Genomic DNA, 10937 nt, shown 5'->3' with positions numbered 1-10937 from the left:
ATTATCTAACGATAGAAATTTAGCTGGGTCATGCATATTTACACAACTATTTCAAACACCGCTGAACGAGCAAGAGCACACGCTAGTGGTTTTCTGTGAGTGTACGCTGTTGGTGCACCGCCTGAAACTCATCTGAACCATGTCCAGGACTTACACACCTGCCTGATGTATCCTTGGCATGTTTGTCACTAGTTGTTCTGGGGTCAGACTGTTACACAACCAGCCTCTTGAAAAACACCAGGTCATTTTCAGGTTGCCATTTCTGCCTTAATCCTCCAAGAACAACGTGCCGCTTTGTGACAGTTTGACACAGGGTTTGGACTGGCTGAACTCTGTTTACCCTCCAGTTACTCCCCCTGTAACCAGCAAATCTATTAATTGCTGAGGTGTGAAGAACTTTCCAGCGGGGCAGGCTGTGAGCGCTGCTGATGGGGTGTTGCTGGGGAAGAGGTCCAGCAGAAGCCTCAGGGTTAACAGTGGGGACACCAGGACCCCTCACCAGCTGGGACCGCTGCACTGACCCACCTGGCTTTCTTCTGGACCACACCATCTCCTCCACCGCAGGAGAGGCAGGCTCTGTTAGAGACTGGCACACTGACTCGCTTGGCCTCTCTCCTGGGCTGCACCGTCTCTCCCGTAGAACAGGGAAGTCATGTCCCTTGTTAACATAAATATTTATCCATGACTAGAATTGCTTTAGTATCCAGGTCCATCTAGTGTCCTCACTGTCAATTCAGTCTTAAACTGTGCCACGCTTCCGCTGAGTGGCATAAGCAGAGCTGTTGCTAAGGCAAGAGCTGGTCATGGAAATGGAGTACATCTGTACTGAAACTCCTTGCCTGGGAGAAAGATTCCTTGTGCAGCAGCCACACACAGCAAGAGAAGGTGCACACCGAGATGAAGCAAAGGAGGCTGAGTTGGCCCTGCTGGGAGGAATCTTCAACGTGAATAAAATGAACACCCATTCTATTAACATCTGAATTTTTCAAAAGAGTTGGGGGCAGCGGGAAGAGCTGCAAATGCTTGAGGGGCAAAGACAACAGAAAGAAACGTAGAATAGAGAAGGCAATGTTTTTGGAGATCTGTGCTGAAAATATATGGCATAGAAATGGCCATCAGCAGAGTTATTCTGAGCGGAGAGGAGGATTGCTGCAATCGTTTGGAGGCTGGGAATCACCAACTGCATTATGGCATTGTTAATCAGATTGGAGAATGCAAACAGCCAGCAAGGTTTTGGACATGACATGTCATTCAGAAGGTCCCTGCCTCCCTTGAGCTCAGGGTGATGAACACGGTGAAGCATGCTGTGCTTCCCTCACTCAGGTAGCTTGTCTGTGTTAACCACATTTCTTCTTTCTTCCTGTCCCACTACCCCAGCTTCTCTGAAAAGGAGCCCTCTCTTTCCAAAGGGGAATATCTTTCTGGCTAAGCCATGTAGCTTTGCTCCTAGCAGTTCACTCCAGACTCTTTGGGCAAGAAAATGTGAGTGATGATTCACTTTTACCCAGCAAGACTCTTCTTGCTCATTGAAGGTCCCCATTACCAGTGTGTTTCTCCAGCCTTCCAGACAGATGGATCTCAGTGGGGAGGACAAAAAGAAGGAACTGCTGAAAAGAAAAGTCTGGGCTAACTATGAAGGGTCCCGTCAGACACAGAATAGCAGAACCACAGAAAGCCAGACAATTTGGAGTTACCTATCAAACAAATTACTGAACAAACCCTTTGAGCAAATTTGTACTGGCAGCTTGAGTTTATACTGGCTCAGTGCTTTGAATCACTAGACCATGATGTTTTTGAATTGCTACTAGATGCCCTAAAATTTGAGTTACTGTTTTATAGCCCACAGCACAGGGAATGTGCTTACTGCATGCTTCTGACAATTACAAAGCAATTTAGAAGAGGAAGTTTATACAATAATATTGTATTTGTGAATATTCTTTCTAGCTGACTTAAGTTGGTTCTCTTTTCAGCAACCTGTTTACTAAAAATTCCACTTGCTCAAACGCATTGTTTCAGATACCTGTGTCAGTAGACAATTCTTAGGTTTTTGAGAATAAATTTTTCAGAAGTCTTTGAGAAAGTGATTACAAAAGTCAGATGTACAGTTGAAATAAAAATTTAAAAAAAGGAAAGAGGGTTGTACAGCTGAACAGGTAAAATGTACACAAGACTCAGCCACCTACTTAGTCTTAAATGTAACCATTATCTGAACTTACAACTCCCTAATAATTACTTGTTTCAATCAGCTATCCAACAATTTTTCAGGTGCCCTAATTTGTAACGGAGCTCAGCAGCAGCAGTTCCTATTTATTTCAATAGGTGTTGTGTAATTCAACAGCTTGGAAGATTGGACTAGCAGTGTTTAAGAATGGTCACTGCTAGCTGCTTCGTGTACTTTTCTGCTTTCGTTAGATAGTAATGTTAAGCAAAGAAGATCAGAAATGCATTAAAAATCTTTTGTTATCCCTTTAGACCCTTTAACATTTTGGTACTCCTGGGTATTGAATATTTCTCTCCAAGACATCACGCTGCTGTCCTCCATTATTTGTTTCAATAGTGGTGTTTCTGCTTAGCATTTTATTCTTGCTGTATTCATTAGGAGAACGGGTAAAAAAAGTAATGCAACAAATTAAATATGTTTTTTATGTTTAGGTTATGGCCACCTGTTTTATTTTCATCCAACTAACAGTGCTTATCTTCTCTTTCCACTACCTAGTTTATATTGCTCCCATTTACTTTCGTAGATTCTTTATGCTCCTTAATGCCCTCTTGTTTTTCTTAAAGGAAAGTAAGAACACATTACCTCAGTCTTTAGTTGAAGTAAAAACATCCAGATCAGTGGCTCTTATATGCACGTTGCTGACTATGACTGTAGCCACTGCGGGTAGAGGTAGCAGAAGCTGCAGTAGCAACAGCTTTCCGTGTTGGCCAGGACAATGTGTGTGACTATTCAGGAATTATTTAGGCAGCACTTTGCTACAGCACACGTGTATTAGAATTTGGGAATCTCAGTCTAAGTCATCTTCAGTCCAACACGGCTTCCAAGAGCATGTCTCCTTTTCTGAGCGCCTCAGAAAGCTGAATCCTGATCACAGCATTTCTTAGATTTAGGATTCCTGGCTGTCACCTGTGAGGGAGGAAAACAAACTTTTGAATTACTTTGAATATATATGCCTTAACACTTAGTCAATTCATTTTAATGTTCTAGGGGGAAAAAAAAAAAAAAAAAAGGTTTTCATCTACATGATGTGTTAAAAGTGACTTGGTTTGAGACTTGTTTATTTAACCCAAAGAATATGGAAGCGGTAGCCCTCATTATTTTATACATTTCTTTTCAAGATCTACTGTGCATTTAAGTTATAGTACAGTAAAGTGTTCTTCATGAATGATTTAAATTATAGTAAAGTGTTTTTCATCGATGCAGTTATTTTAGAATATTCCAACATTCCTTGCAAGCTATGAAGCAAAGAATGCTAAGAAAAGGCACTGTATGTTTTTTTAGTACTGCCTACTGACAGACTTAAGCATGAAAAAAACCAGCATATCTATTTTTGCAACAAATCCATTAACTATTAGACAATAATCCCACCCTCCATTCTTTTAAAAACTAATTTTGCAAAGAACAGCTTGGCGATATGCTGTGTTCTTACATAACAGCTACAGAGAATACATTTTCTTGTACTGTGTCCCAGGGTAAGCTCATGCCAAAGTTGTTACTGTTCAGCTACAGAATTGTAATAACAACTCACCTTCTTTTTTTAGTCAGTTGGTTTCTACTGAGTTTTGTTATTCCACATATGCTCTTCTGCTGGAAGCTTTTCTACCAGAAAGCCTTTGGGGAGTGGGAGTAGCTCTTTAAATTTATCTGGAAGTAGCGTGGTTTCTTCCACCTCGGCTGTTACTGCTGCTCACATTCTTTGATTTCCAGGTAGTAAGTGCTATTAATTTGTCACGTTTTCATGAAAAGGCAATACGCATTATCCCGGAATTTGCAACACAGTATCAGTCTCTGTCACATTCAACATTTACTTCCTCTTAGAACATGCAATTTATGTATCACTATCTTTCCCAGTATTTTTGGAAACTTTACTTGACACTAAGTATCAGAATTCCATTTATCTTGTAACAAGTTCTAAAAAGTAGTGAAATTAGCTCTTTACCCAGAGACATTCTTACAGGTTTTCCTATGTTCTCATACCTTTTGAGACATATGGGACACTCATCGGAACATGACATTTTTCTGCCAAGTTCATTTCTCTCTTGTGACTAGTGATAGGGAAGCATGGAACCTCCTTTTTGAATTCACACCTTAGCCTAAATATATTGAAAAGGCGCCTGTTAGTTCCAGAGTCATGCACGTGAATTCCTCAGGTTTGTGAACCTGATTTTTTTCAGTCGCTCATTATTTTCTAGAATTTCTCTCAAAACATTCTGGACTCAGTTCTCTGGGACATGAGCAATGATGATGAAAGAACACACTAGCGTAAAGACTGAAAACAATAAAAATACTTGAAGTCACAGAATAGCTAAATTTTAAGAGATCAATTACATATATACTGTCGGTTGTAACATGTAATTCTCAGAATAAATCTTAAAGTTTTCCTCACCTTTACTAATCAGAACATCTGTTCTCCCAAATAAGGAAAGCTACTAACTTTTGAGTTGCTTGCAGAACTGAACTCAAAGCAAGCAACAATCGTTTCTTTTCTGATAGTTGTTGTCCAAGTACAGCAGAGCAGGAACCGGGCCAACTCTGGGATTACCGTAAAGACAGAGCGCAGTTCCAGGCCATACGGGCTGCCACATCGACCAACCCATGGGAACGCGGCGCGAGCTACAGCACCCCAACGTAACCCAGGGCACACGGGTGCCAGTTGCTAAGCTCTAAGTTGCTTCACCAAACCAGCAGGACTGCTTTTAGCCGCAAAGCCGGACGGCTCCATAGGACGGCGCAGCACACGGCGCTCCCAAGCCGCCCGTTCCAACAGACGGACAGACTCCCACGGAGCGCACATGCAGAGCATCCTATTGCTGAGCCTCTCCCCAGCTTCCGTTTCATGTTTAAATCTTCCCTGCTAATTTAAGATCAGTTATCCAATACTGCATTTCATGAGCAGAATGAGGACTGCGGCGCCTGCCATCCCGCTCTCCATCTACGCTACTCCCATGCTGTTCATGACAGGATATGCCATGATCCATAAAGCTGGAGCTGCCTCCAGGGTTCTTAACTACGCCAGGGACATGGCTTGCTTAACAGGTTCTGTAACAGAACTTTACATGAAGATGCAAATATTGTAATAGGTGAAACTACTTTTTATATTCCCTCTAAGTGAATTAGCACATTAATGGGCGGGACGCCGTGCATTGCATTTTTACTCCTACACATCTTGCAGATTATAAAAAACTATCATTAATCCTTCAAAAAGACATGAGGTAAAAATGTTCTTCTCAAGTCAGTATTGGTTTGCAAGTTTAACAGCATTCATATCCTTACAAGAGGTATCTGTAGCACAGCATGCAAACATAATGCATAACCCTTCATTCAGTTCTTTTGAGTTTCCAGTGCAATTTTTTCAGTTGTTCTTCTGTAATGTTTCTATGAGGTGAGCGGAACAAGTTTCCCAAGAAGTAAAACCTGCTGATTTAGTTTCATCAGGAGCTTCATTGCCCTTTTTAATTATACACATAAACATGCAAAAACATTAGGTTCTAATGTCGATCCTAAGTTCCTTCCCTTAGAACAACCGCTGCTTCTCTCTCCGCAGCTTTGTGGATCCCTTACACCCTTCCTTCACCTCTCCGGCTCCTGGATGACAGTGGGTCTTACAAAGATGTGAGAAAATGCCTGTTTCCGGGCCCGCAGCGGGCTGCGGTCGATGGCCAGCACACCTGATGGGAACAGGAAGGATGCTGGGAACATAGGAGGGTACCAGTGAGGGATGATTACTGAGGGACGCGATACCGGAATGATACAGGCTGAGGATTCAGTTGTCCTGTGAATATCACATGGATGTGAGGGTGACAAAAAGCAGGAATGCACGGAGGCTGTACGGGGTTGGGGCATCAGCCTGCAGTACACAGGGGAAGCGAGAAAAAGAATCCATGGATGGTTTGGAAGCCTGCAGATCTTACCTCTCACTCAACTGAAAGTTGCCTCGGTCTCCTCCCCAGAGACTGCTTCAAAGGGTGCAAACCACTACTTTAGAAGAAGGGAAATTTGTAAGGGTTTTTAAGGGTTAAGAAGACAACAGGGAGGGTTACTGCAGGAGGTAACTGGTATCACATGTTAATCAAGGGAATCTTTCTGAAGATGGCCAAAGCATCCGATTAGGCTGCATGGTAGAATGCGTCCATCTTACCACTTACTACTAATATAATTAATCCTATGTTACAGTGCTGGTTTTCTCACTCTTGTATGTATTAAATACAAAAATCTGCTCATCAGTACTGCTAGTGGTGACTCCTGCTTGACTCACAAGCTAACACTGCGTTACTGGAGTGCCTCTTCCATACAACATATTTTTCAATGAAATATTCCCGAGTTACGGATTCAATGTTCAATTATTGAAGTGTAATAGATTCTAGTTGATTTCCATTGAATTAGTTATCACATGCCAGCAAGCCTCCTGGTCTTTAAAAATGTATTGTATTATTTTCTTTCCTCTTTTTCCACATACCCAATCTTCCAGCCACTCCTTCACCAGCACACATGTTGCCTCCACGCTCTGTTCACAGACGGACTTTCTACTTTTCACTGAATATTTGCAAAGGGCTGAATTTCCACACGTGACTGGTAATCAGTCCTGTATGTGAAGTAAATGCAATAAAAAGTTTAAAAAAGGTAAATGTACTCTGTCAAGTGCTTGTTCCTCTTTAGCGTCTGTTTCCTATCATGGATTTTATTTCTGTGGGCCAGAAACGCATTTAAATCTTCCTGTATCTTCAGAAGATTATTTATATATTGGGACTGGATCAATGCCCATTTCTTCATCTTTCTGTCATTCATTAATTCTTTTCCAGCAATAAACTAGCGTAAAAATATGAATTACTGGCAAGCCTTAAAAATCTGAAATAAAACTATAAAAAAAAAAAGCTGCAGAATATAACTAGTCCCAGCACATAGTGAAGAAAAATTGCAATGTCTGTTGCACTGGATGTGAACCCTGGGTTTTCACCCTTGTAAAAAAAAAAAAAATCAAATGGATTTATATTTAAAAAAAAAAAATCATTATCAAATACTGACTTTGAAGTAGAGAAATAACTGATATCACTAACAATGTATCAGGTGCTGAGATGACTTCTTACAAAGGCAGTTCATACATAGTTCTGAGACCTGGGCAAGAACTTGCTTCAGGCGCTGTTTGCCTTTGTAAGGCTCCATGATGAAAACACTTCCTTTCAAAAAATATTTCATTTATAAAAAAATGAAACCATTAGCTTAGCTTACTAAGCAAACCCCTAAACGATGCAAACTTGACATTCATTTATCAGTACTAACCTGACCTTACTTTTTTCTATCCTCGAGTGTTAAAATTAAACTGCAGCCTCTAACACTCCCTGTTTGCGCTGCCACCTCCACTGTGGAGGGTTTGTTGTTTTTTTAATTCCAATCTGCTTTGGGTTGGTGGGGTTTTTTTTGTTTTTTTGGCCTGTTTTCTTTGAAACCATCATTGTTAACATCGTGAAATTCAGTAAGTATACTCAGGCAGGAACTCCTACCCAGACAACCAAACAAAAGAAAACACCCAAATCAAAACCAGTTTGGGGCATGCTTCTTACTAAACCAAACCAGAAGAGCTCCAGAATTCTTAATGCAATCCACAAACAGGCACTTCCCTTTTGGCCAATAAAAGTTTTACATCTTTTTGCCAGTGGTGAACTTTGCTTTTAATATACCATATATTTCCCTGATGCTTTGGGAAGCTAACAGCATAACAGCAAACAGCAAAAAGCAAAAACTGCTGCAGTTTAACTACGTTATTTTGATTTTTGATATAACGCAAGCACAGACACACATGTATTAATTACCTTCTATCCTTCTCATCACAATGGTAGTGCAGAGGGAAGAAGTGAGTCTCTCTCTTCCCATCCTGTACTTTGCGGCTGTTTCCATCTGCTCTAGGAGGCTGTGAGCAACTGTTCCACCTACTTTACTAAGAGTTTGCTTAAACATTGCTCTTGGACGTCTTCATTTTCTTACGTCAGCTGGTTTCCTTATGACAGTTTCACAAGGGAGCCTGTGTGTTGTTATCGGAAGTGCTCATCTAAAATAAGCATTTCTTCCTGATTGTGACAGAGGTAAGCTGCTGCTAATTTATGATTTTCTAGGGGGAAAATATGTTCCACTGGGACTTCAAGGATATGGAAGGTTATATTCCTGAAGTTCCAAGAGTATGAAATAGCACATAGCATTATGTAATAAAAAGATCAAATTAACAGAACATACCCTGAAACATTACAATCAAAATGTGTAGTGAAATCATCTTTTCCCCCCACTTACAAGAAGCCAGTACTTAAGATTCAGTCCTTCAAGTGCCTGTAGGTGCCCAACGCCACACTGAAATCTCACAATCATTACAGACAGCATGCTCATAAAACTCTTGGTCGCTAAACACGCTTTTTTCCAAAACCAAAGACCCAGATTATTCACTGGAACAAAGAAAGGAATGAATCTCTGTCAAGCAGTAGGAGCCTGCTCTTAATTTGAAAGTTATTTCTATAGCTTAGACTAGTCAAAATAAAAGACATTTAAAAGTGGATATTCCTTAAATCTTAGGCTGCTTTCCAAAAAAATCTGCTCACTATTCTAAGCATTTTTCTTCTACTAAAATTTTTCAGTGACCTAAATATAAATGAGCACATAGAAAAATGTCTCAAAAATCAGGGTCAATCATGGAAGTTACTTTTGCCAGCACTAGCTTATGTAGTCCATTACATTCTCTTTCCCCATTAAATTTTATTAAGTCTGGCTATTTTTGTTGGTTTCTGGGTGTCATCAGTTTTAATTTTTGTCTCCTCTTACCAAATGAAAGTAAAGAAACTAACTTAATTTTTGACATAATATATTTACCATACAGTTGCAATCCTCTATATAAATTAAAAGCAAATTAAAATGTATTTTAAATTAGATGGATGTGTGTAGAAAAAGATAAAGCTGAAGAAACTGAAGCAGGCTAATCATAAACAAAGCTAATAGCCTAATTACAAAGCTTATCATAAAAAAGAAAAGCACAAGAATAAACATAAAAAACTAAATAAAGGAAAAAAAAAATCAACTTGTTTTCTTATCCAGCCAGCCAGGCAGTCACATTTAGACCCTTAAACATTTCACAATATCTATACATCTGAAATACAGCTTCTTGAGGCTGTTTGACCTTGCCTTGTTACTTGGCCATTACTGAAGACTTTTTTTTTTTTGGACTCTTTACTGTTCTTCTGCTTGGGTTAAGATTATGTGTGATGGGTACTGATCTTGAATACTTATCCCAGATATTAGAGTCATTAGTCTTTCATTGTACCCACATTGACAACATGCTGTGATCAACAATCAGTAAACATAGTATCACTGATTATTGTTTAGGGAGGCCATGAGCTGCAGGGCATCATGCTGGCACTGATAATACCCCATAAAAGAACCTTAAAAGCTAGCACAAAGTAAGCTGAACTACAGCAAATGACATTGAATAACTTTTAAAAAAATATTCAAAATATAGATAGGACCTAGGTCTATTCCACCAGCTGCGTTTAAGGAAGCCATCTGTCTGTAATTTGCTTCTTGACCCTCCATGTGATATGAAGCAATGATACGGAAGTTCTTTAAACATTGACCCTTTTTTTAAGTTCTTGAGCTGCTTACAGAACACTGGCAAAATCTTAAATTTTGTCCAAAAGCAGAGGTTTGAACCTACAGTGGAAATTAGAAATTTATTTTAAATAATGTCTGTACTTAACAAACACTAAGTTTTGACAAATACTAAGAAGGTACATCAAATTTTTAACTGGTAGTATACTTCCATTTCTAGCTTAAGCAATGAAAAGGAAAGAGATGGGGAGCGTGGGTGTGGAGAAAAGGACAGATATCCTGGTATCTGCCTGGAACAATCTCTGCCCCCCTTGGAGATCCTTTGTTTTGGCTTGTTTTGTTTTGAGCTGCAAGAACTCTGCAAATGGGTGTTCCCAGCTTCTGGCAGCCATATGTGCTGCCCACCATCTGTTTTCATTCCACTGTGCTATGGAGACAAACGTACTTTATTTTTAGTGCTCTACATTTCCTGATGTTGCACATAATAGGGATTATATCTCACGTCTAAGCCACTATATGTGAAACATCTTCTGTGGATAACTGATGAGCAAAAGTGGCAGATTATTACACAGGATCAGATAAGATAATTTTCATTACCCACTACTTCTCGGTGCAAGTATATAATTTATACTGAAGTTTGCTTGATTCCTGTATACCTGTGCTTTCTCTCTACACCGCCTACAAGGGGCTTCCTTCATATGTTTTAAAGATACATTTTCCCAGCAACTTCCTGGGGTGTAGGAAATTACTACTACAATTTCATAGGTTGCCATTAGTGGTTGCTATTCTGCAAGCAGCATTCGGAGTCAAAACAGGATATGAAGAACTAAACAGCTGTATGGTCAACTGCAGAGGGACAACAATGCAGTACAACAAGTATTTGTTTGAAAGGAGGAGTTCAGCACACAGGCTCCCACACAGTTCTGTTGGAAATCATGCCTTCCAAAATCAGTTTGCTAGCATTAATTAGATAGTATAGCATTTACATAAGATTTGATGGAAAAGATTTCACTGTTACATCTCAGCGCAGCTTTGGAAGGCACCCATGGCACACTGGACAGCTAGTAATTCTTTAAAGTGCACCAGATTAAATTGAATTATAGAAAACTTTGCTGGTTTTACCTATACGGACATT

Source organism: Numenius arquata, chromosome 7 (assembly GCF_964106895.1).
Source record: "Numenius arquata chromosome 7, bNumArq3.hap1.1, whole genome shotgun sequence".
NCBI lineage: Eukaryota > Metazoa > Chordata > Aves > Charadriiformes > Scolopacidae > Numenius > Numenius arquata.
This window is presented reverse-complemented; position numbering follows the sequence as displayed.